This window comes from Elephas maximus, chromosome X, assembly GCF_024166365.1.
Source record: "Elephas maximus indicus isolate mEleMax1 chromosome X, mEleMax1 primary haplotype, whole genome shotgun sequence".
NCBI classification, from domain to species: Eukaryota; Metazoa; Chordata; class Mammalia; order Proboscidea; family Elephantidae; genus Elephas; species Elephas maximus.
The window spans coordinates 87,007,933-87,034,220 of record NC_064846.1 but is presented as its reverse complement, the minus strand read 5'-3'; positions in this window follow the sequence as shown (position 1 = coordinate 87,034,220).

The window sequence follows — 26,288 nt, the reverse complement described above, 5'->3', positions numbered from 1 at the left end:
GTGGTACAGTCGTTAAGAGCTCCGCTGCTAATTCAAAGGTAGGTGGTTCAAACCCATCAGCTGCTCCACAGGAGGAAGATGTGGCAGTCTGCTTCCATAAAGATTTACAGCCTTGGAAATCCTATGAGGCAGTTATACTCTGTCCTGTAGGGTTGCTATGAGTCGGAATTGACTCAAAGGCAATGGGTTTGGTTTCAGCAATTGTATCTCTGTAACAGGCTAGGTAATAAAACAGAGCCTTTGCACTACACTATACTACGAAGTGCTGACTGGGATTTGATCTTACTGGGTTCTCACAAGAACCATATAAAATAGGCAGAAGGAAGATAATTCTTATTTTACAGATGAGAGGGAGAGAATGGAAGGAAACCACTCTTTGCTGAGTACCTACCATGTACCAGTTTTTTTTTTAACAAAATGTTTTACATATACAATGCCATTTAATTCTTCATAGCAATCCAATAGTGTATGTAGGTACTGACATTATCCTTATTTAACAGAAGAGGGCACAGGCTCAGAGGGCTTGAGTAGCTTGTCCAGAGTTACACAACTAGTAAGTGGCAGAGTCAGGAGTGGGACACAGGACTTTAAAACTACTCTTGTGGTTTGGAGTTTACATCCTGTAAATATATCCTCCTTGAATAATCTGTAGGTGGTTTCTGTGATGCAAGTACTGTATTTTTAGGAAAATAATTTGCACCTTCTATGTTTGTTTGCCAACTGTGTCTTCCTCACACGAGATATTTTTGTAAGCATGCTATGCTATTTTTTTTTTTTACCGCAACATGTAAAAAAATTGGTGTGGCAGCACTCATGAAAATACCTCACAGGCAGAGGGTGCGGTTGGTAAACAAACACAGAAGTGCACATTATTTGGGTAAAAATACAATATTTAATCCTAAATTACTTCCCCAAAAGCCTTCAAGCTACATTTTTGTCAGTCAAATCAATGTGCACTCAGGGAACACATTAGCTAAAAGTAAATATTATTAGGTAAATTCACTAGGATTGGGCCGAAAGTAGGAGGCAAGGAAATCCTGTCTTTATTCCAATGCCTTACAGTAGTGAGTAATATTCTTTAAATAAAGACTAGTCCAGTTTTTCTGGGTTCTTAATCATTTCAATCGACTGTTTTTTCAACCTTCTCTCAGTTTGTTGTAAGCTTGTAACGCCAATTTTCCCACCAAGCCTGGTTTCCACTTTTGGCATCAGAGTTCCATCATTGGTCCTGGGCAGGCACAGGTTCCCCTAAGAATCTCCCAGGGTTGTACGTGGGATTCTAAAACTAGAGTGCTGTATGATCAGCTTTTCTCTGTTTATGCTCATGCATCTGAAATCTCCCCTTGTCCAGATACTACTGCCTAGCTTAAACCTAGATACATAATAAGACTCTACTCTTTCTTGATTAGCGATGGTATTTTCAATCACATCATATGCATGTGAAAGCTGGACAATGAATAAGGAAGACAGAAGAAGAATTGACATCTTTGAATTGTGGCGTTGGTGAAGAATATTGAATATATTGTGGACTGCCAAAAGAACAAACAAATCTGCCTTGGAAGAAGTACAACCAGAATGCTCCTTAGAAGTAAAGATGTCAATACTATGTCTTACATACTTTGGACATGTTGCGAGGACAGTTCAGTCCCTGGAGGAGAACATCATGCTTGGTAACGTACAGGGTCAACGAAAAAGAGGAAGACCCTCAAATAGATGGATTGACACAGTGGCTGCAACAATGGGCTCAGGCATAACAATGATTGTAGGCATGGCACAGGACCAGGCAGTGTTTCATTGTGTTGTACATAGAATCGCTGTGAATGGGAACTGATTCGATGGCACCTAACAACAACAACAGTCTTCCTTGTGACCTTCAAACTTTAACCTCATCTTCAGTTATCCTCAATTCCCATGGAGATAAGGTGGTGTAATAGAAAACGACCGAAGAAGCCATAAAAGATTTGAATAAAGTGAGACCTATGTAATCTTAATGGAGGGGTGAATCAATATTGTAAATATATCATTTCTTCACCCAAATAATCTATAAATTCAAAGCTATGCTAATCAAAAAATCAATGAGATTTGGTTTTATATGAAACTGATTTTAAAATTCACATGTTAGGGTAAATGTATAACAGTAAATTTAATTTTGGGAAAAAAGGTACATAGAGGGAGAACTGATTCTATCAGATATTATGACATATGATAAAAGTATAAATAGCAAAACAATATGATATGGTTTAAAGACTAAAAAATAGCTCAGTAAAACTAGAGAGTTCAGGAACAGATTAAATAATTAGTAGGTAATTAGTAGATGATATAATTGTTATGTAATTTTTTTTATAAGTAGTAATGAGTATATGACATATATGGAGACATCATTAATTAAAGACAAAAATAGTATTTCAAGGCAGTGGTAAATGAATGGATTATTCTAATATTCAGATGTTGGGATAATTGGCAGTTGATTCAGGAAAAATACAGTTAGAGCCATAACTCACAGAATTCACAAAATAATTTCTGGAATAATCCTCAAACTGAAAACATTATAAAATAATTAATTGAAAACATATCATAATATGCTCATGACTTGGGGGTTAGGAATTACCCCCTTAAGAAAAAAAATAAAGAAAAATATTAGTAAAGTTGACTATATTACTGAAAATGCAAAAAAAGACATGAACAGGCATTTCACTGAAAAGGATATATATATATATCCCTGACGTGTCTGTCAGTTTGTCATACTGTGGGGGCTTGTGTGTTGCTGTGATGATGGAAGCTATGCCGCCAGTATTCAGATACCAGCAGGGTCATCTATGGAGGACAGGCTTCAACTGAGCTTCCAGACTAAGACAGATTAGGAAGAAGGATCCAGCAGTCTACTTCTGAAAAGCATTAGCCAGTGAAAACCTTATGAATAGCAGCAGAACGTTGTCAATATAGTGCTGGAAGATGAGCTCCCCAGGTTGGAAGGCACTCAAAAGATGACTGGGGAAGAGCTGCCTCCTCAAAGTAGAGTTGACCTTAATGACGTGGATGAAGTAAAGCTTTCAGGACCTTCATTTGCTGATGGGGCATGACTCAAAATAAGAAGAAATAGCTGCAAACATCCATTAATAATCGGAACATGGAATGTACAAAGTATAAATCTAGGAAAATTGAAAATCATCAAAAATGAAATGGGACGCATAAACATCAATATCCTAGGCATTACTGAGCTGAAATGGACTGGTATTGGCCATTTTGAATTGGACAATCATATAGTCTACTATGCTGGGAATGACAACTCAGAGAGGAATGGTGTTGCATTCATCGTCAAAAAAAAAAACGTTTTGAGACCTATCCTGAAGTACAACGTTGTCAGTGACAGGATAATATCCATACTCCTACAAGGAAGACCAGTTAATACGACTATTATTCAAATTTACGCACCAACCACTAGGGCCAAAGATGAAGAAATAGAAGATTTTTAACAGCTGCTGCAGTCTGAAATTGATCAAACATGCAATCAAGATGCATTGATAGAAGGCGGAGCCAAGATGGCGGACTAGGCAGACGCTACCTCGGATCCCTCTTACAACAAAGACACGGAAAAACAAGTGAATCGATCACATACATAACAATCTACGAACCCTGAACAACAAACACAGATTTAGAGACGGAGAACGAACTAATACGGGGAAGCAGCGATTGTTTCCAGAGCCTGGAGCCAGCATACCAGTCAGGTACGGCACAAGCACAGAGACCTGCTCCACCCCCCTGAACTAACCCCGGGAGGGGGACTAGCCGGTTCCACGGGCGGCGTGGGACGCAGCCGTTAGGAGAAGTCCCCGGGAGGCAGTGACTGATCTTGGAGCAGAAAGAGCAGCATCCGAGCCGGGGAACCGTCCCGCAGGGATTTGGACTGCACGCAGGTACGCCATAAACACGGAGAGTTGCTCCACCCCCTGAACTAACCCCGGGAAGGTGGCCAGCCGGGTCGCGCGGGCGGCGTGGGACGCAGCCGGTAGGAGAAGTCCCCGGGAGGCAGCGACTGATATTGGAGCGGGGAGAACAGCGTTCCAGCCGGGACACTCGGTCGCGGCACAAGCACGGGGAGCTACTCCACCCATCTGAACTAACCCCGGGAGGGGGCCCACCTGGTTCACGGGGGCGGCACGGCCACGTGGCTGGAGGGACGAGAAGTCCCCGGGAGGCAGCGACTGATTTTGGAGTCGAGAGTGCACCGTCCCAGTAGGGGAGCCTTGACGCTGGGCGTGGGGCTGGAAGCGGAGGATCTGACCGTGACTCCAGCGGGCCAGACCCCCTGGGGGCAATCTCCACACAGCCAGCACACATAGGCGACGCGCCCGCGGGAATCTCAGATATAATAGTCATTCCAAGCAAGACAAGCAACTCTGATTATATTCTGAGGTGCTACTCTCCTATCTCTCTGTTCCCTCCCCCACCCTCCCCAGGCGGCTTCATTAACATCTGAATAGCCTGAGCCAGAGGGAGAACTCTGATAGGGATCTGACTGCTGTTTTTTTTTAGCGGATTTTCTGGAAAAACTAGTTTCCCAGTGATGGCTCGGAGACAACAATCCATATCAAACCACTTAAAGAAGCAGACCGTGACAGCTTCTCCAACCCCCCAAACAAAAGAATCAAAATCTTTCCCAAATGAAGATACAATTTTGGAATTATCAGATACAGAATATAAAAAACTAATTTACAGAATGCTTAATGATATCACAAATGAAATTAGGATATCTGCAGAAAAAGCCAAGGAACACACTGATAAAACTGTTGAAGAACTCAAAAAGATTATTCAAGAACATACTGGAAAAATTAATAAGTTGCAAGAATCCATAGAGAGACAACATGTAGAAATCCAAAAGATTAACAATAAAATAACAGAATTAGACAACACACTAGGAAGTCAGAGGAGCAGACTCGAGCAATTAGAATGCAGACTGGGACATCTGGAGGACCAGGGAATCAACACCAACATAGCTGAAAAAAAATCAGATAAAAGAATTTAAAAAAATGAAGAAACCCTAAGAATTATGTGGGACTCTATCAAGAAGGATAACCTGCGGGTGATTGGAGTCCCAGAACAGGGAGGGGGGACAGAAAACACAGAGAAAATAGTTGAAGAACTTCTGACAGAAAACTTCCCTGACATCATGAAAGACGAAAGGATATCTATCCAAGATGCTCATCGAACCCCATTTAAGATTGATACAAAAAGAAAAACACCGAGACATATTATCATCAAACTCACCAAAACCAAAGATAAACAGAAAATTTTAAAAGCAGCCAGGGAGAAAAGAAAGGTTTCCTTCAAGGGAGAATCAGTAAGAATGTGTTCTGACTACTCAGCAGAAACCATGCAGGCAAGAAGGGAATGGGACGACATATACAGAACACTGAAGGAGAAAAACTGCCAACCAAGGATCATATATCCAGCAAAACTCTCTCTGAAATATGAAGGTGAAATTAAGATATTTACAGACAAACACAAGTTTAGAGAATTTGCAAAAACCAAACCAAAGCTACAAGAAATACTAAAGGATATTGTTTGGTCAGAGAACCAATAATATCAGATATCAGCACAACACAAGGTCACAAAACAGAACGTCCTGATATCAACTCAAATAGGGAAATCACAAAAACAAACAAATTAAGATTAATTAAAAAAAAAATACACATAACAGGGAATCATGGAAGTCAATAGGTAAAAGATCACAATAATCAAAAAGAGGGACTAAATACAGGAGGCATTGAACTGCCATATGGAGAGTGATACAAGGCGATATAGAACAATACAAGTTAGGTTTTTACTTAGAAAAATAGGGGTATATAATGAGGTAACCACAAAAAGGTATAACAACTCTATAACTCAAGACAAAAACCAAGAAAAACGTAACGACTCAACTAACATAAAGTCAAACACTATGAAAGTGAGGATCTCACAATTTACTAAGAAAAACGCCTCAGCACAAAAAAGTATGTGGAAAAATGAAATTGTCAACAACACACATAAAAAGGCATCAAAATGACAACACTAAAAACTTATTTATCTATAATTGCGCTGAATGTAAATGGACTAAATGCACCAATAAAGAGACAGAGAGTCACAGACTGGATAAAGAAACACGATCCATCTATATGCTGCCTACAAGAGACACACCTTAGACTTAGAGACACAAACAAACTAAAACTCAAAGGATGGAAAAAAGTATATCAAGCAAACAATAAGCAAAAAAGAAGAGGAGTAGCAATATTAATTTCTGACAAAATAGACTTTAGACTTAAATCCACCACAAAGGATAAAGAAGGACACTATATAATGATAAAAGGGACAATTGATCAGGAAGACATAACCATATTAAATATTTATGCACCCAATGACAGGGCTGCAAGATACGTAAATCAAATTTTAACAGAATTGAAAAGCAAGATCGATACCTCCACAATTATAGTAGGAGACTTCAACACACCACTTTCGGAGAAGGACAGGACATCCAGTAAGAAGCTCAACAGAGACACGGAAGATCTACTTACAACAATCAACCAACTTGACCTCATTGACTTATACAGAACTCTCCACCCAACTGCTGCAAAATATACTTTTTTTTCTAGCGCACATGGTACATTCTCTAGAATAGACCACATATTAAGTCATAAAACAAACCTTTGCAGAGTCCAAAACATCGAAATATTACAAAGCATCTTCTCAGACCACAAGGCAATAAAACTAGAGATCAATAACAGAAAAACGAGGGAAAAGAAATCAAATACTTGGAAAATGAACAATACCCTCCTGAAAAAAGACTGGGTTATAGAAGACATCAAGGAGGGAATAAGGAAATTCATAGAAAGCAACGAGAATGAAAATACTTCCTATCAAAACCTCTGGGACACAGCAAAAGCAGTGCTCAGAGGTCAATTTATATCAATAAATGCACACATACAAAAAGAAGAAAGAGCCAAAATCAGAGAACTGTCCCTACAACTTGAACAAATAGAAAGTGAGCAACAAAAGAATCCATCAGGCACCAGAAGAAAACAAATAATAAAAATTAGAGCTGAACTAAATGAATTAGAGAACAGAAAAACAATCGAAAGAATTAACAAAGCCAAAAGCTGGTTCTTTGAAAAAATTAACAAAATTGATAAACCATTGGCTAGACTGACTAAAGAAATACAGGAAAGGAAACAAATAACCCGAATAAGAAATGAGAAGGACCACATCACAACAGAACCAAATGAAATTAAAAGAATCATTTCAGATTATTATGAAAAATTGTACTCTAACAAATTTGAAAACCTAGAAGAAATGGATGAATTCCTGGAAAAACACTACCTACCTAAACTAACACATTCAGAAGTAGAACAACTAAATAGACCCATAACAAAAAAAGAGATTGAAACGGTAATCAAAAAACTCCCAACAAAAAAAAGTCCTGGCCCGGACGGCTTCACTGCAGAGTTCTACCAAATTTTCAGAGAAGAGTTAACACCACTACTACTAAAGGTATTCCAAAGCATAGAAAATGACGGAATACTACCCAACTCATTCTATGAAGCCACCATCTCCCTGATACCAAAACCAGGTAAAGACATTACAAAAAAAGAAAATTATAGACCTATATCCCTCATGAACATTGATGCAAAAATCCTCAACAAAATTCTAGCCAATAGAATCCAACGACACATCAAAAAAATAATTCACCCTGATCAAGTGGGATTTATACCAGGTATGCAAGGCTGGTTTAATATCAGAAAAACCATTAATGTAATCCATCACATAAATAAAACAAAAGACAAAAACCACATGATCTTATCAATTGATGCAGAAAAGGCATTTGACAAAGTCCAACACCCATTCATGATAAAAACTCTTACCAAAATAGGAATAGAAGGAAAATTCCTCAACATAATAAAGGGCATCTATGCAAAGCCAACAGCCAATATCACTCTAAATGGAGAGAACCTGAAAGCATTTCCCTTGAGAACGGGAACCAGACAAGGATGCCCTTTATCACCGCTCTTATTCAACATCGTGTTGGAAGTCTTAGCCAGGGCAATCAGGCTAGACAAAGAAATAAAAGGTATCCGGATTGGCAAGGAAGAAGTAAAGTTATCACTATTTGCAGATGACATGATTATATACACAGAAAACCCTAAGGAATCCTCCAGAAAACTACTGAAACTAATAGAAGAGTTTGGCAGAGTCTCAGGTTATAAAATAAACATACAAAAATCACTTGGATTCCTCTACATCAACAAAAAGAACACCGAAGAGGAAATAACCAAATCAATACCATTCACAGTAGCCCCCAAGAAGATAAGATACTTAGGAATAAATCTTACCAAGGATGTAAAAGACCTATACAAAGAAAACTACAAAGCTCTACTACAAGAAATTCAAAAGGACATACTTAAGTGGAAAAACATACCTTGCTCATGGATAGGAAGACTTAACATAGTAAAAATGTCTATTCTACCAAAAGCCATCTATACATTTAACGCACTTCCGATCCAAATTCCAATGTCATATTTTAAGGGGATAGAGAAACAAATCACCAATTTCACATGGAAGGGAAAGAAGCCCCGGATAAGCAAAGCACTACTGAAAAAGAAGAAGAAAGTGGGAGGCCTCACCTTACCTGACTTCAGAACCTATTATACAGCCACAGTAGTCAAAACAGCCTGGTATTGGTACAACAACAGACACATAGACCAATGGAACAGAATTGAGAACCCAGACATAGATCCATCCATGTATGAGCAGCTGATATTTGACAAAGGACCAGTGTCAATTAACTGGGGAAAAGACAGCCTTTTTAACAAATGGTGCTGGCATAACTGGATATCCATTTGCAAAAAAATGAAACAGGACCCATACCTCACACCATGCACAAAAACTAACTCCAAGTGGATCAAAGACCTAAACATAAAGACTAAAACGATAAAGATCATGGAAGAAAAAATTGGGACAACCCTAGGAGCCCTAATACAAGGTATAAACAGAATACAAAACATTACCAAAAATGATGAAGAGAAACCCGATAACTGGAAGCTCCTAAAAATCAAACACCTATGCTCATCTAAAGACTTCACCAAAAGAGTAAAAAGACCACCTACAGATTGGGAAAGAATTTTCAGCTATGACATCTCCGACCAGCGCCTGATCTCTAAAATCAACATGATTCTGTCAAAACTCAACCACAAAAAGACAAACAACCCAATCAAGAAGTGGGCAAAGGATATGAACACACATTTCTCTAAAGAAGATATTCAGGCAGCCAACAGATACATGAGAAAATGCTCTCGATCATTAGCCATTAGAGAAATGCAAATTAAAACTACGATGAGATTCCATCTCACACCAGCAAGGCTGGCATTAATCCAAAAAACACAAAATAATAAATGTTGGAGAGGCTGCGGAGAGATTGGAACTCTCATACACTGCTGGTGGGAATGTAAAATGGTACAACCACTTTGGAAATCTATCTGGCGTTATCTTAAACAGTTAGAAATAGAACTACCATACAACCCAGAAATCCCACTCCTCGGAATATACCCTAGAGATACAAGAGCCTTCATACAAACAGATATATGCACACCCATGTTTATTGCAGCTCTGTTTACAATAGCAAAAAGTTGGAAGCAACCAAGGTGTCCATCAACGGATGAATGGGTAAATAAATTGTGGTATATTCACACAATGGAATACTACGCATCGATAAAGAACAGTGACGAATCTCTGAAACATTTCACAACATGGAGGAACCTGGAAGGCATTATGCTGAGCGAAATGAGTCAGAGGCAAAAGGACAAATATTGTATAAGACCACTATTATAAGATCTTGAGAAATAGTAAACCTGAGAAGAACACATACTTTTGTGGTTACGAGGGGGGGAGGGAGGGAGGGTGGGAGAGGGTTTTTTATTGATTAATCAGTAGATAAGAACTGCTTTAGGTGAAGGGAAAGACAACACTCAATACATGGAAGGTCAGCTCAATTGGACTGGACCAAAAGCAAAGAAGTTTCCGGGATAAAATGAATGCTTCAAAGCTCAGCGGAGCAAGCGCGGGGGTCTGAGGAACATGGTTTGCGGGGACTTCTAAGTCAATTGGCAAAATAATTCTACTATGAAATCATTCTGCATCCCACTTTGAAATGTGGCGTCTGGGGTCTTAAATGCTAACAAGCAGCCATCTAAGATGCAGCAATTGGTCTCAACCCACCTGGAGCAAAGGAAAATGAAGAACACCAAGCCCACATGACAACTAAGAGCCCAAGAGACAGAAAGGGCCACATGAACCAGAGACCTACATCATCCTGAGACCAGAAGAACTAGTTGGTGCCCGGCCACAATCGATGACTGCCCTGACAGGGAGCTCAGCAGAGGACCCCTGAGGGAGCAGGAGAGCAGTGGGATGCAGACCCCAAATTCTCATAAGAAGACCAAACTTAATGGTCTGACTGAGACTGGAGGAATCCCGGCGGTCATGCTCTCCAGACCTTCTGTTGACACAGGACAGGAACCATCCCTGAAGACAACTCATCAGACATGAAAGGGACTGGTCAGCGGGTGGGAGAGAGACGCTGATGAAGAGTGAGCTAATTATATCAGGTGTACACTTGAGACTGTGTTGGCAACTCTTGTCTGGAGGGGGGTGGGAGGATAGAGAGAGAGGGAAGCCGGCAAAATTGTCAAGAAAGGAGAGACTGAAAGGGCTGACTCAAGACGGGGAGAGTAAGTGGGAGTAGGGAGTGAGATGTATGTAAACTTATATGTGACAGACTGATTGGATTTGTAAACGTTCACTTGAAGCTTAATAAAAATTATTATAAAAAAAAAAAAAACAATAACAAGAACAACAACAAAAAAAAAAAAAGATGCATTGATAATTACTGGTTACTGGAATGCGAAAGTTTGAAACAAAGAAGAAGGATCAGTAGTTGGAAAATATGGCCTTGGTGATAGAAACAATGCCAGAGATCGAATGATAGAATTTTGCAAGACCAATGACTTCTTCATTGCAAATACCTTCTTTCACCAACATAAATAGCAACTATAACATGGACCTCGCCAGATGGAACACACAGAAATCAAACTGAATACATCTGTGGAAAGAGACTATGGAAAAGCTCAATATCATCAGTCAGAACAAGGCCAGGGGCCGATTGTGGAACAGACAATTAATTGCTCATATGCGAGGTCAAGCTGAAACTGAAGAAAATCAGAGCATGTCCGGGAGAGCCAAAATATGAACTTGAGTATATCTCACCTGAATTTAGAGTCCATTTACAGAATATATTTGACATATTGAACACTAGTGACTGCAGACCAGACGAGTTGTGGAATGACATCAAGGACATCATCCATGAAGAAAGCAAGAGGTCACTAAAAAGACAGGAAAGAAAGAAAAGACCAAGATGGATGTCAGAGAACACTCTGAAACTTGCTCTTGAGTGTCAAACAGCTAAAGCAAAAGGAAGAATTGATGAAGTAAAAGAACTGAACAGAAGATTTCAGCGGGCCTCTCAAGAAGACAAAGTATTAAAATGACATGTGCAAAGAGATGGAGATGGAAAACCAAAAGGCAAAAACAAGCTTGGTGTTTCTCAAGCTGAAAGAACTGAAGACAAATTAAAGCCTTGAGTTGAAATAGTGAAGGATTCCATGGGGAAAATATTAAATGAAGCAGGAAGCATCAAAAGAAGATGGAAGGAATACACAGAGTCATTACACCAAAAAGAATTAGTGGATATTCAACCATTTCAAGAACTGGCATATGATCAGGAACCAATGGTACTGCAGGAAGAAGTCCAAGCTGCTCTGAAGGCACTGGTGAAAAACAAGGCTCCAGGAATTGATGGAATATCAATTGAGATGTTTCAACAAACAGATGCAGCGCTGGAGGTGCTCACTCGTCTATGCCAAGAAATATGGAAGACAGCTTCCTGGCCAACTGACCGGAAGAGATCCATACTTATGCCTATTCCCAAGAAAGGTGATCCAACCGAATGTGGAAATTATAGAACAATATCATTAATATCATACATAAGCAAAATTTTGCTGAAGATCATTCAAAAACAGCTGCAGCAGTATATCAACAGGGAACTGCCAGAAATTCAGGCCAGTTTCAGAAGAGGACATGAAACCAGGGATATCATTGCTGCTGTCAGATGGATCCTGGCTGAAAGCAGAGAATACCAGAAGGATGTTTACCTGTGTTTTATTGACTATGTAAAGGCATTCGAGTGTGTGGATCATAACAAACTATGGATAACACTGTGAAGAATGGGAATTCCAGAACACTTAATTGTGCTTATGAGGAACATTTACATAGATCAAGAGGCAGTTGTTCAGACAGAACGAGGGGATACCGATTGGTTTAAAGTCAGGAAAGGTGTGTGTCAGGGTTGTATTCTTTCACCATACCTATTTAATCTGTATGTTGAACAAATAATACAAGAAGGTGGGCTATATGAAGAAGAACGGGGTATCAGGATGGGAGGAAGACTCATTAACAACCTGTGTTATGCAGATGACACAGCCTTGCTTGCTGAAAGTGAAGAGGACTTGAAGCACTTACTAATGAAGATCAAAGACCACAGCCTTCAGTATGGATTACACCTCAACATAAAGAAAACAAAAATCCTCACAACTGGACCAGTGAGCAACATCATGATAAACAGAGAAAAGATTGAAGTTGTCAAGGATTTCATTTTACTTGAATCCACAATCAACAGCCACAGAAGCAGCAGTCAAGAAATCAAAAGATGCATTGCATTGGGCAAATCTGCTGCAAAGGACCTCTTCAAAGTGTTGAAGAGCAAAGATGTCACCCTGAAGACTAAGGTGCGCCTGACCCAAGCCATGGTATTTTCAATCGCATCATATGCATGTGAAAGCTGGACAATGAATAAGGAAGGCCAAAGAAGAGTTGACTCCTTTGAATTGTGGTGTTGGCAAAGAATATTGAATATACCAGGGACTGCCAAAAGAATGAACAAATCTGTCTTGGAAGAAGTGCAACCAGAATGCTCCTTATAGGCAAGGATGGCGAGACTGCGTCTTACATACTTTGGACATGTTGTCAGGAAGGATCAGTCCGGGGAGAAGGACATCATGCTCGGCAGAGTACAAGGTCAGCAGAAAAGAGGACGACCCTCAACAAGGTGGATTGACACAGTGGCTGAAACAATGAGCTCAAGCATAACAACGATTGTAAGGATGGTGCAGGACCGGGTAGTGTTTCATTCTGTTGTGCATAGGATCGCTATGAGTTGGAACCGACTCGACGGCACCTAACAAGAACAACAGTATATATATGGCAAATAAGCACATGAATAGATGTTCAACATCCTTAGCCATTCGGGAAATGGAAATTAAAACTACAACGAGATATCACTACACACCTAAGACATCGGTTAAAACAAACATGAAACAGTGACCACATCAAATGCTGGCGAGGATTTAGAGAAACTGGATCATTCATACATTGTTGGTGGAAATGTGAATTGGTACAGCCAGTCTGGGACTAAAGTTAAACATACCCTTGCCACATGATCCAGCAATTGTACCCTTGGGTATTTATCCCAGGGAAATGAAAACATATGTTCACACCAAAAGCCTGTACCAAAAAGTTCATAGCATCTTTATTTGTAATAGCCCAAAATTGGAAATATTCCAGATGACCTTCAGCAGGTGAGTGATTAAAAAAACTGTGGGGCATTCATACTACAGAAAACAAATGAGCAATAAAAGAAACAAACAATTGATATATGCAACAACCTGGATGAATGTCAGAGATATTATATTTAGTGAAACAAGTAAATCTTAAAAGGTTGCATATTTTATGATCCCACTTATACAACAATTTCAAAATGATGGGGGCAAAATAGTGTTATAAGCAGTCACACTCTCACATTCCCCCACAACGATGCCAGAAGACAACAAATAAAGATTAACACAGCCAGTGATCTCAGAGCTCTGGACAGAGCTGAAATGTTGGAGAACCAAGGAGAATGCCAAATCAGGAAAGAAAGAACAAAGATGGTGGGGAGGCCAAGACTCACTGACCATCCACAACCTATCTGCTGACCCAACTCAGTGTGGCCATTTTGGCACGGCGAATGGTGGCAACCCTGATCAAAGAGCCCAGGGCAGGAGCTACATTGAGTATACAGAATGGCTCAAAGGTACTGGGTGAACAAGCTTGAACAAGAGAGGCAGGAATGAGAAAGAGTGGCCTATGGGCACAACATCGATCTGAATCCAGAGTAACCTAAGAAATTGCTGCCTGATTAAAGTGCTGAGAAAAGGACTGTTGGAGTTCATAAGCAGGGGGCAGGAAAGTCTGAATATGCACCCTTGGGGTGGGGTACTGGAAAGGCACAATAGTGCAGGTGAGTGCTACTGTGTCTTGCTCAGGGCAGTGGTGGGAGAGCACTAAAATCAGGGACCACAGGGCTGCCATGTCACCTGTCCATCAGCCAGGGCAAGAATTGCCCATCAAGCAGGCAGCCCACTAGGAACCAGCTGGTTCACCCCACAACAACCAGACGCTATGGGAGAGCTGGTTTATTGCTACCCATGCAGGAAAGCCACCCAGCATAACCAGCCACCATGGGAAACCCACACCCAGCACTACTGACTAACAAAGAACAGTCCTGCTCCAGTGTAACTACTGGCTGCAGAAGAAAGATCCTGCCACAGTGTTGCTAGCCACCACAGTGAGGTCCTGAGGCAACACCACAGGTGATTATATGAGCCAACCCCTAGAGACTTAAAATTTTACAAATCGCCTAGAATCCGTAGAACCAGATGAGAATATTATATCCACAAAGGAAGTGCCTGAGGCCCTGCCACAAAAGAGGGCAGAGGGGCACACATCCCTAGAACAGCTTAGCCAGTGCTGGACAAACTTAAGGGCCAGAATGTCCTCTAGTGGGATTTAGGAGAAGAGTGAGGAAATTATTGGAAAATAATTCCGGGGGAAAGAGAAGATTCTGAGTTCCAATTATCACAGTAAATTACTCAAATGCCTCAAGTTCAAGTAAAATTATAAGGCATACGAGAACAGAGGAGAAAACTGCCCAATTAAAAGAAAACCATGAAGAAGCATAAATTAGACCCATTGAAGCCAGTATTAAATATGAAAAATAGAGGACCTCCAGACAACAATGTTAAATATATTCAAAGGAAGCAAAGAACACACAGAAAGTAAACTAATGGAAATCAGGAACCAAATGAGAAACTCAATAAGGAGAAAAAAAAAAAACATTAAAAAGAACCAAAGAGAAATACTGAAATTTAGGAACAAAATAACTGAATTGGAAAGTGCAAGGGAGGGATTCAACAGCAGATTCAAAGACAGAATAAGAGAACTAGAAGACAGGGTAACTGAACTTATCAAATCTCAAGAGAAACGAGGGAAAAGAAAAAAGAAAAGTGAACAACATCAAATGGAATTGCGGGACACAATAAATTAAGAAATCTAATATTAGGATTTTGGGAATTCCATAAGAAGAAAAGGCAAAGAAAGGGATAGAAAGAAGTTTCCAAGATATAATACAGAGAATTTCTAGACCTGAATAAGGAGTAGAGCCTATAAATCCTGGAAGCTGTGAGAACCCCAAGCAGAAGAACTACAAAGAGGTCTACACCAAGACACATTATGATAAAATTCTTTAAAACCCAAGAAGAGAGTTCAGCAAGTAGCAAGTGAAAGGCAGAGTATAACATGTAAGTGGTCTTGGCTGCTAACCAAAAGGTCAGCAGTTCGAATCCACCAGCCACTCCTTGGAAACTCTATGGGGAGTTTCCACTTTGTCCTATAGGGTTGCTATGAGTCAGAATTGACTCAGCACCAATGGGTTTGGTTTGATTTTGGTTTTGACAAGAATTAGTGCAAATTCCTCCTCAGAAATCCTGGAAGCCAGGAGGCAATGGAATGACATATATAAAGACACATATAAAGTATTAAAAGAAAACAATTGTCAACCAAGAACTCTTTATCTAACAAAGTCCTCATCCAAAAATGAGGGCAAAATCAAGACATTCCCAAATAAACAACAGTTGTGGAAATTTGTTTCTACAGGACCTACTTTTCAAGTATTACTTGAGGGAGTTTTTCAGATGGAAAGGATAGAATCCTAGACAGATACTCAAATCTGTCCACAGGAAACAAAAATAAATAGAGATCCCAATAAAGATAATGACATGGGCAAATATAAGAATCAATTGCACGGTATTCTCAAGGCGAAAATTTAGTAGTCAAGTTCCACAAGCAGTAAAACATCAAGTGTGTAAGAAATAAGTACAAATTTAACCCAAGCACAAAGGATGTGTAATGATGTAATTGGTGTCACAACAGGAACGGGGGTGAGGAGCAAAACAGAAGCAGAATTTTCCTATGTTACTGTTGTATGTTACTTGTTTGTATGTTAAATGTTTGCATCGAGCTAAAATAAGTCGGTGCAGTTTTAAGTTGTTAAATGTAAGCTTTGTGGTAACCACTAAGAAAATATTTAGAAAATATACACAGGAGGCAGAGCCAAGATGGCAGAATAGATGCTTCCGGCAAGCCCTTTTTACAAGGAACTGAAAAAAACAAGTGAAATGAGTATATTTATGACAAGCTAGGCACTCTGAGCAACAAAGGCAAGCTTAGAAAACAAACTGAGGGGCAGGAGAAGGAAGAGACCGTTCAGAAGTGGAGAGGAGTTACCCAACCTGAACCCCAGGAGCCCTCAGACACCATTCCCAGAGTGACGGCGGTAGGCTGGTGCTAGCATTTGGCTGCAGTTTCCTCAGGAAGAAGCAGCCAGCCGCACAGCCTACTCACACCTCTGGAATCAGAGAAGAATGGCACTTAAAGAAAAAGCTAAGTAGTTGCATATATTTTACCACACTGCCCCACCCCCATACCGGCTTCAGCAGCTGAATTCTCTGGGCCTGAGATAGGCCCTGTTCAGCACCTAGAGCCATCCACCAAGCCTCAGAGAAGGGAAAAATTTGCAATTGGAGGAAAAGATAATTTGCCAACTCCACTAACCAGGGGAGCTCAGGACAAAAGCGGCTCCTGTCTAGGCATAAATGGTCCGAGGACTTTGAACATTTTCCCTTCCTCATGGACCTGTGTGGGCCTATTTCGGGAGAATAAGCCCTTGTTGGCAGACTTCAACCATTTCAGCTGTGCGGTGGGCAGGTGGGTGTTTGATGTTTGATATTGCTTTCCTGTTAAACAAGGTCCTCGCCTACTCACATCAGGGGCCTAAGGACTGGTAGCTCCATTCAGGTCACCCAGCCACCCATGACAGGGGTCCAAGGATAAATGGCACCTCCCAGTCCTTACAACCAAAAACTTTGGGTGCCCATGGTCTCTCTGCAGAACCCACCCACCTGCAAGCTGTAGGGAACAGGGATGCGCTTTCCTCAGAGACACTCAGGGGTCGATTCTCAGCCCCGTGCCTTGTTCAGAGCATGACCCCCTGCTGCAATCAGATACCGGTATATACACGAATCACCCCTGCCCCTCTAAGACTGTAGGATAGAGCCTGTACCACACACTTGATATCAGCTACCTGGACACCTGAGCTGAATTCATACAAGAAAAGTGAATGGACTCCTAGAATGATATACCTGATAACAGCTCTAGCCATCTGGGAACAGGACGTCAGAGATCTAAAGGTGAAAATAATCAAGGTAGCTCTCTCAAGCAACCCATTTGGGTACATAAAAATAAAACAAAGCAAGAAGCTGTGACTCAGAAAGCAAGCATAAACTAGTATAATAACTTATAGTTGGCTCAGAGACAACAGTCGATATCAAGTCACATAAAGAAACAGACCGTGATCACATCAACAAGCTCTCAAAACAAAGAATCCAGGGATCTTTTAGATGAAAATGCATTCCTAGCAATTACCAGAGCCAGAACACAAAAGATTAATATACAGAACCCTTGAAGACATCAGGAAGGAAATGAGGCAATACAATAGAACAAGCCAAGGAACACACAGATAAAGCAATTGAAGAAATTAGAAAGATTATTCAGGAACATAATGAAAAGTTCAATAAGCTGGAAAAGTCCATAGACAGTAATCAGAAATTCAGGCCATTAACAATAAAATTACAAAAGTAGACAACTCAATAAAAAGTCAGAGGAGCAGAATAGAGCAAGTAGAAGCCAGAATTTCTGAACTTGAAGATAAATCACTTGGCACTAAAATATTTGAAGAAAAATCAGATGAAAGAATTTAAAAACATGAAGAGACCTTAAGAATCATGTGGGAGTCTATCAAGGGAAATAACCTATGAGGGATTGGAGTACCAGAAGAGGGAGGAATAACAGAAAATACAGAGAGAATTGTTGAAGATTTGTTGGCAGAAAACTTCCCTGATATCGTGAAAGATGAGAAGATATCTATCCAAGGTGCTCATCGAACTCCACATAAGGTATGTTAAAAGAAAGTCACCAAGACATATTATAATCAAACTTGCCAAAACGAAAGATAAAGAGAGAATTTTAGGAGCAGCTAGGGATAAACAAAAAGTCACCTACAAAGGAGAATCCATAAGAATAAGCTAGGACAACTCGGCAGAAACCATGCAGGCAAGAAGGCAATGGGATAATATATTTAAAAATTTGAAGGCAAAAAATTGCCATCCAAGAATCATATATCCAGCAAAACTGTCTCTTAAACATGAAGGTGAAATTAGGACATTTCCAGATAAACAGAAATTTAGGGAATTTGTAAAAACCAAATCAAAACTACATGAAATACTAAAGGGAGTTCTTTGCTTAGAAAATCAAAAATATCAGGTATCAGCCCAAGACTAGAACACTGGGCAGAGCAATCAGAAGTCAACCCAGACAGGGAAATCAAAAAAACTAAGCAAGATTAAGAAAAAAAAAATTAAAACAATAAAGACAGACTAAGAAATGTAATCAAAGATATTCCATATGGAGAGGAAGATACGGCGACTCAAAGAAATAAAAGTTAGGAAATTGAAATTTAGAAAAATAGGGGTAAAAAATACGGTACCCACAAAAGAGACAAACTATCCTACTCATCAAAATAAAATACAAGAAAAAAATAGAGACACAGCAAAAACAAAATCAACAACAACGAATATGAGGAAAGGACAATATATAAGATAATCTACTCAGCACGTAAAATTAAGTGGAAAAAGAAACTGTCAACAACAAGCAAAAAAAGGCATCAAAATGATAGCACTAAATTCATACCTATCCATAATAATGCTGAATGTAAATGGACTAAAAGCACCAATAGACATAGAGTGGCAGAATGGATTAAAAAACAAGATCCGTCTATATGCTGCCTACAAGAGACACACCTTAGACTTAGAGACACAAACAAAAAATCAAAAGATGGAAAAAAATATACCAAGCAAACGAAAATCTAAAAGTAGCAATATCAATTTCTGAAAAAATAGACTTTAAAGTTAAATCCATCATAAAGGATAAGGAAGGGCACTATATAATGATTAAAGGGACTATATACCAAGAAGATATAAACATATTAAATATTTATGCATCCAATCACTGGGCTGCAAGTTACATAACACAAACTCTATCAACATTGAAAAGTGAGATAGACAGCTCCACAAAAATAGTAGGAGACTTCAACACACCACTTTCGGTGAAGGACAGGACATCCAGAAGGAAGCTCAATAAAGACACAGAAGATCTAAATGCCACAATCACCCAACTTGACCTCATAGACACAGAACACTCCACCCAACAGCAACCAAGTATACTTTCTTTTATAGTGCACATGAAACATTCTGTAAAATAGACCACATATTAGATCATAAAGCAAGCCTTAGCAGAATGCAGAACATTGAAATATTACAAAGCATCTTCTCTGACCAGAAGGCCATAAAAGCAGAAATCAATAACAGAAAAAACAGGGAAAAGAAATCAAACACTTGGAAACTGAACAATACCCTGCTCCAAAAAGACTGGATTCTAGAAGACGTTAAGGATGGAATAAAGAAATTCATAGAAACCAATGAGAATGAAAACACTTACTATCAGAACCTTTGAGACACAGCGAAAGCAGTGTTCAGAGGTCAATTTATATCAATAAATGCACACATATTAAAAGAAGAAAGGGCCAAAATTCAAGAATTATCCTTACACTTGAATAGAAAGAGAGCAACAAAAGAAACCCTCAGACACCAGAATAAAAAAATAATAAAAATTTGAGCTGAACTAAATGAAAAAGAAAACAGAAAAACAATTGAAAAAATTAACATGACCAAAAGCTGGATCTTTAAAAAAATCAACAAAATTGATAAACCATTGGTCAAACTGACAAAAGAAAAACAGGAGAGGAAGCAAATAACCCAAATAAGAAATGAGATGGGCGATATTACAACAGATTCAACTGAAATTAAATGAATCATATCAGATTACTGTGAAAAACTATATTCAAACAAATTTGAAAACCTGGAAGAAATGGATGATTTCCTAGAAACACACTACCTACCTAAACTAACACAAACAGAGGTAGAACAACTAAATAGACCCATAACAAAAGAAGAGATTGAAATGGTAATAAAACAACTCCCAACAACAACAACAACAAAAACCCTGGCCCTGACGGCTTCACTGCAGAGTTGTAAAAACTTTCAGAGAAGAGTTAATACCACTACTACTAAAGGTATTTCAGAGAATAGAAAAGGACGGGATACTCCCAAACCCTTTCTATGAATCCACCATGTCCCTGATACCAAAACCAATTAAAGACACCACAAAAAAAGAAAATTACAGACCTATATCCCTCATGAACTTAGATGCAAAAATCCTCAACAAAATCCTAGCCAATAGAATTCAACAACATATCAAAAAATAATTCACCATGACCAAGTGGGATTCATTCCAGATATGCAGGGATGGTTCAACATTAGAAAAACAATTATTGTAATCCATCATATAAATAAAGCAAAAGACAATAACCACATGATCTTATCAATTGATGCAGAAAATGCATTTGACAAATTCCAACACCCATTCATGACAAAAACTCTCACCAAAATAGGAATAGAAGGGAAATTCCTCATCATAATAAAGGGCATTTATATAAAACCAACATCCAATATCATTCTAAATGGAGAGAGTCTGAAAGCATTCCCCTTGAGAACAGGAAACAGATATGGATACCCTTTATCACCACTCTTATTCAACATTGTGCTGGAGGTCCTAGCCAGAGTAATTAGGCTAGATAAAGAAATAAAGGACATACAGCTTGGTAAGGAAAAAGTAAAAGTAACCCTATTTGCAGATGATATGATCTTATACAGAGAAAAACCTAAGGAATCCTCAAGAAAACTAGTGAAACTAATAGACGAGTTTATCAGAGGATCAGGATACAAGAAACATAGAAATTCAGTTGGATTCCTCTACACCAACAAAAAGAACATTGAAGAGGAAATCACCAAATCAATACCATTTACAGTAGCCCTCGAGAAAATAAAATACTTAGGAATAAATCTTTCTAGAGATGTCAAATACCTATACAAAGAAAACTACTAGACATTAGTGCAAGAAACCAAAAAAGACCTACATATGTGGAAAAACATACCTTGCTCATGGATAGGAAGACATAACATTATTAAAATGTCTATTCTGCAAAAGCGATCCATACATTTAATGCAATTCTGATCCAAATTCCAAGGACATTCTTTAATGAGATGGAGAAACAAATCACCAGCTTCATATGGAAGGGAAAGAGGCCCCGGATAAGTAAAGCATCACTGATAAAGAAGAACAAAGTGGGAGGCCTTACTCTACCTGATTTTAGAACCTACTGTACCACCACAGGAGTCAAAACAGCCTGGCACTGGTACAACAACAGATACATAGAACAATAGAACAGAATTGAGAGTCCAGACATAAATCCATCCACATATGAGCAGTTGATATTTGACAAAGGCCCCAAAGCAGTTAAATGGGGAAAAGACAGTCTTTTTAACCAATGGTGCTGGCATAACTGGATATCCATATGCAAAAAAATGAAACAAGACCCATACCTCACTCCATGCACAAAAACGAGCTCAAAATGGATCAAGGACCTGAATATAAAATCTAAAAAGATAAAAATCATAGAAGAAAAAACAGAGACAACGTTAGGAGCCCTAATACATGGCATAAACAGTATACAAAACATTATAAAGAACGCAGAAGAAAAACTAGATAACTGGGAGCTCCTAAAAATCAAACACCTAGGCTCATCCAAAGACTTCACCAAAAGATTAAAAAGACTATCTACAGACTGGGAAAAAGTTTTTAGCTATGATATTTCCTATCAGTGCCTGATCTCTAAAATCTATATGATACTGCAAAAACTCAACTATGAAAAGACAAAAAACCCAATTAAAAAATGGGCAAAAGATATGAAAAGACACTTCACTAAAGAAGACGTTCAGGTAGGTAACAGATACAAGGGAAAATGCTCACGATCATTAGCCATTAGAGAAATGTAAATCAAAACTACAATGAGATTTCTTCTCACTCCAAGAAACCAAAAAAATCCAAGAAGGCTGGCATTAATCCAAAAAACACAAAATAATAAATGTTGGAGAGGCTATGGAGAGATTGGAACACTTACAAAGTGCTGGTGGGAATGTAAAACGGTACAACCACTTTGGAAATCAATTTGGCGCTTCCTTAAAAAGCTAGAAATAGAACTACCATAAAACCCAGAAATCCCACTCCTCGGAATATATCCTAGAGAAATAAGAGCCTTTACACAAACAGATATATGCACATCCATGTTCATTGCAGCACTGTTTACAATAGCAAAAAGATGGAAGCAACCAAGGTGGCCATCAATGGATGAATGGATAAATAAATTATGGTATATTCACACAATGGAATAGTAAAAAAAAAGAATTTTTTTCTTTCTTTAAAAAAAAATGGAATAGTACCCATCGATAAAGAACAGTGAGGGATCCGTGAAACATTTCCTAACATGGAGGAACCTGGAAGGCATTATGCTGAGTGAAATTAGTCACTTGCAAAAGGACAAATATTCTATAAGACCACTATAATAAGAACTTGAGAAATAGTTTAAACTGAGAAGAAAACAGTCTTTTGTGGTTTTGAGAGGGGCAAGGGAGGTAGGGTGGGCAAGGGGTATTCCCTAATTAGATAGTAGATAAGAACTACTCTAGGTGAAGGGAAGAGACAACACACAATATAGGGGAGGTCAGCACAATTGTACTAAACCAAAAGCAAAGAAGTTTCCTGAATAAACTGAATGCTTCAAAGGCTAGCATGGCAGGGGCAGGGGTTTGGGGACCATGGTTTCAGAGGACATCTAAGTCAATTGGCATAATAAAATCTATTAAGAAAACATTCTGCATCCCACTTTGGAGAGTGGCTTCTGGGGTCTTAAACGCTAGCAAGCGCCAATCTAAGATGCATCAATTGGTCTCAACCCACCTGGATCAAAGGAGAATAAAGAACATCAAGGACACAAGGTAATTACGAGCCCAACACACAGAAAAGGCTACATGTACCAAAGACTGCATCAGCCTGAGACCAGAAGAACTAGATGGTGCCTGGCTACAACCGATGACTGCCCTGACAGAGAACCCCTGAGGGAGCAGGAGAGCAGTGGAATGCAGACCCCAAATTTTCATAAAAAGACCAGATTTAATGGTCTGACTGAGACTGGAAGGACCCTGGTGGTTATGGCCCCCTGACCTTCAGTTGGCCCAGGACAGGAACCATTCCTGAAGCCAAGTCTTCAGACATGGATTGGAGTGGTCAATGGGTTGGAGAGGGATGCTGGTGAGGAGTGAGCTTCTTGGATCAGGTGGACACTTAAGACTATGTTGGCATCTCCTGCCTGGAAGGGAGATGAGAGGGTAAAGGGGCTTAGAAGCTGGCGAAACAGACACGAAAAGAGAGAGAGGAGGAAGGCAGTGGGCTCTGTCATTAAAAAAAAAAACTGTCATTAGTGGGAGAGTAATTGGGAGTATGTAGCAAAGTGTATATAAGTTTTTGTGTGAGAGACTGACTTGATTTGTAAACTTTCACTTAAAGCACAATAAGAAGTAAATAAAAAAAGAAAATATACACAGAAGGGAAAAAAGAAATAAAAACAACTCAACACAAAAAAGCAACTAAAGCCAAAAGATAACAATAGTTTGGAAATTGAGGGACAAAGACGATAGAAGACACACAAAAAAATTCACAAAATTAAGAAGGACCTATACCTTTTTACACCATACACAAAAACTAATTAAAAATGGATCAGGGACCTAAATGTTAAATCTAAACCATAAAGTTCTTGAAAGAGAATATAGGAGCAAAGATTTGGGATCTAATTTTGTTTTCAATGATAGATTATCAAACACGACAAAAAAGGCAACAGCAGCAGAAGACAAAATAGGTAATTTGGACCCCATAAAAATTAAATACTTATGTTTATTAAAAGTCTTTACTAGAAGAATAAAAAAAAAACAGCCTACAGACTGGGAAAAATTTTTCAGGAAGAATATATCCTAAAAGGATCTAATATAAAAAATATTTATAAAACTCCTCCAACTTAACAATAAAAAGACAAACAACCCAATCGAAAAATGGGCTAAAGGGCACGAACAGACACTTCACCAAAGAGGATGCTCAGCTGACCAACAACCATATGAAAATATGCTAAATGTCTTTAACCATCAAAAAAAACTGTTCCCGTCAAGTCGATTCCGGCTCATAGTGACACTTTAAGACAGAGAACTGCCCCGTAGGGTTTCCAAGAAGCCGCTGGTGGATTTGAACTGCCAAACTCTTGGTTAGTAACCGTAGCTCTTAACCACTGCACCACCAGGGCTCCTGGTAACCATCAGAGGGATACAAATCAAAACCACAATGAGATACCATTTTGCTTCCACTAGGACGAATGAGATAAAAAAAAATGTTGCTGAAGATGTACAGAAATTGGAACCCTTTTTCAATGCTGGTGAGAATTCAAAATGATACAGTCTTTATGGAAAACAGTGTGGTGGTTCCTCAAAAAACTAAAAATAGAACTACCATATGATCCAGCTATACTACTGGTAGGGATATACCCAAGGGATTTGAAAGCAGTGGCATGAACAGGCATATGTACGCCAATGTTCGTTGCAGACCTATTCACAATAAGCAAAGGTAGAAACAAGCTAAATGCCCATTAATGGATGAATGGATAAACAAAATGTGGTACATACATACAATGAAATACTATGCAGCCAGAAAGAGAAATGAAGTTCTGATGAAAGGTACAACATGGATGTAGCTTGAAGACATTATACTGAGTGAAATAAGTCAATTTCAAAAGGACAAATATTGTATGACCTCACTTATAGAAAAAGATAAGAGCAAGCAAATGTATAGAGACCAAAGTATATTAGTGGTTACCAGGGACAGGAGAGAGGGGGAAAGGGAAGTTATGGAAGTTATTGCTTGTGGAGCACTGAATTTCTGTTTATGGTTATGAAAAATTCACATTGATTAAGGGTAATGGCTGCACAGCTGATTAATATAATTGATGTCAGTAAGTTGCACACTTGTAAAAAGTTGAATTTGCAAAAGTTATGTGATATATATATATTTACAATAACAAGAAAAAGCAGTTGCTGAAGTTGTTTATGTATAAACACTTCATGGGGTTTGGTTCCTTGGTTTGGAGGTTTAGGGCCATGGTTTCATGGGACACTCCAGTTAATTGGCCTAATACTGTGTTTCTGTTCTACCTCCTAGTTCGTTGCATAGTGCCTGGGGACTCAAAAGCTTGCAAGCTGCCATCCAAGGCACAACAATTGGTCTCTAATTGCCTGAAGCAACAGAGGAAGAAGGAGAGTCAGAAATAAGTGGAGGAAATGGAATGTATGGCTAATTACTTCCATGAACAACTGCCTCCTTTGCCATGAGACCAGAAGAACGAGATGGTGCCCAGCTACCATAACTGAAGGTTTTGATCAAAGATTCTATAAAAGAATCTGATCAAGAGGGGTAAATATGTGAAAAAGGATTTCAAATTGTCATGGAATCCAGATATTCTAGAGCCAGGGAGGCTGGTTGAATTCTGAAACTACTGGCCTGAGATAACCTTTAAACCTTAAACCAAAAGTATCCCCTAAAGTCTTCTTTAAACCAAACAATATTTACCTTAATTAGTAAAGAATGTCTGCCTTGAGATATTGTGCTCTTTTAAGAGCTATCTATATGGGGTCAAATTGACAACAATAACTTGAAAGTTTAGGCAG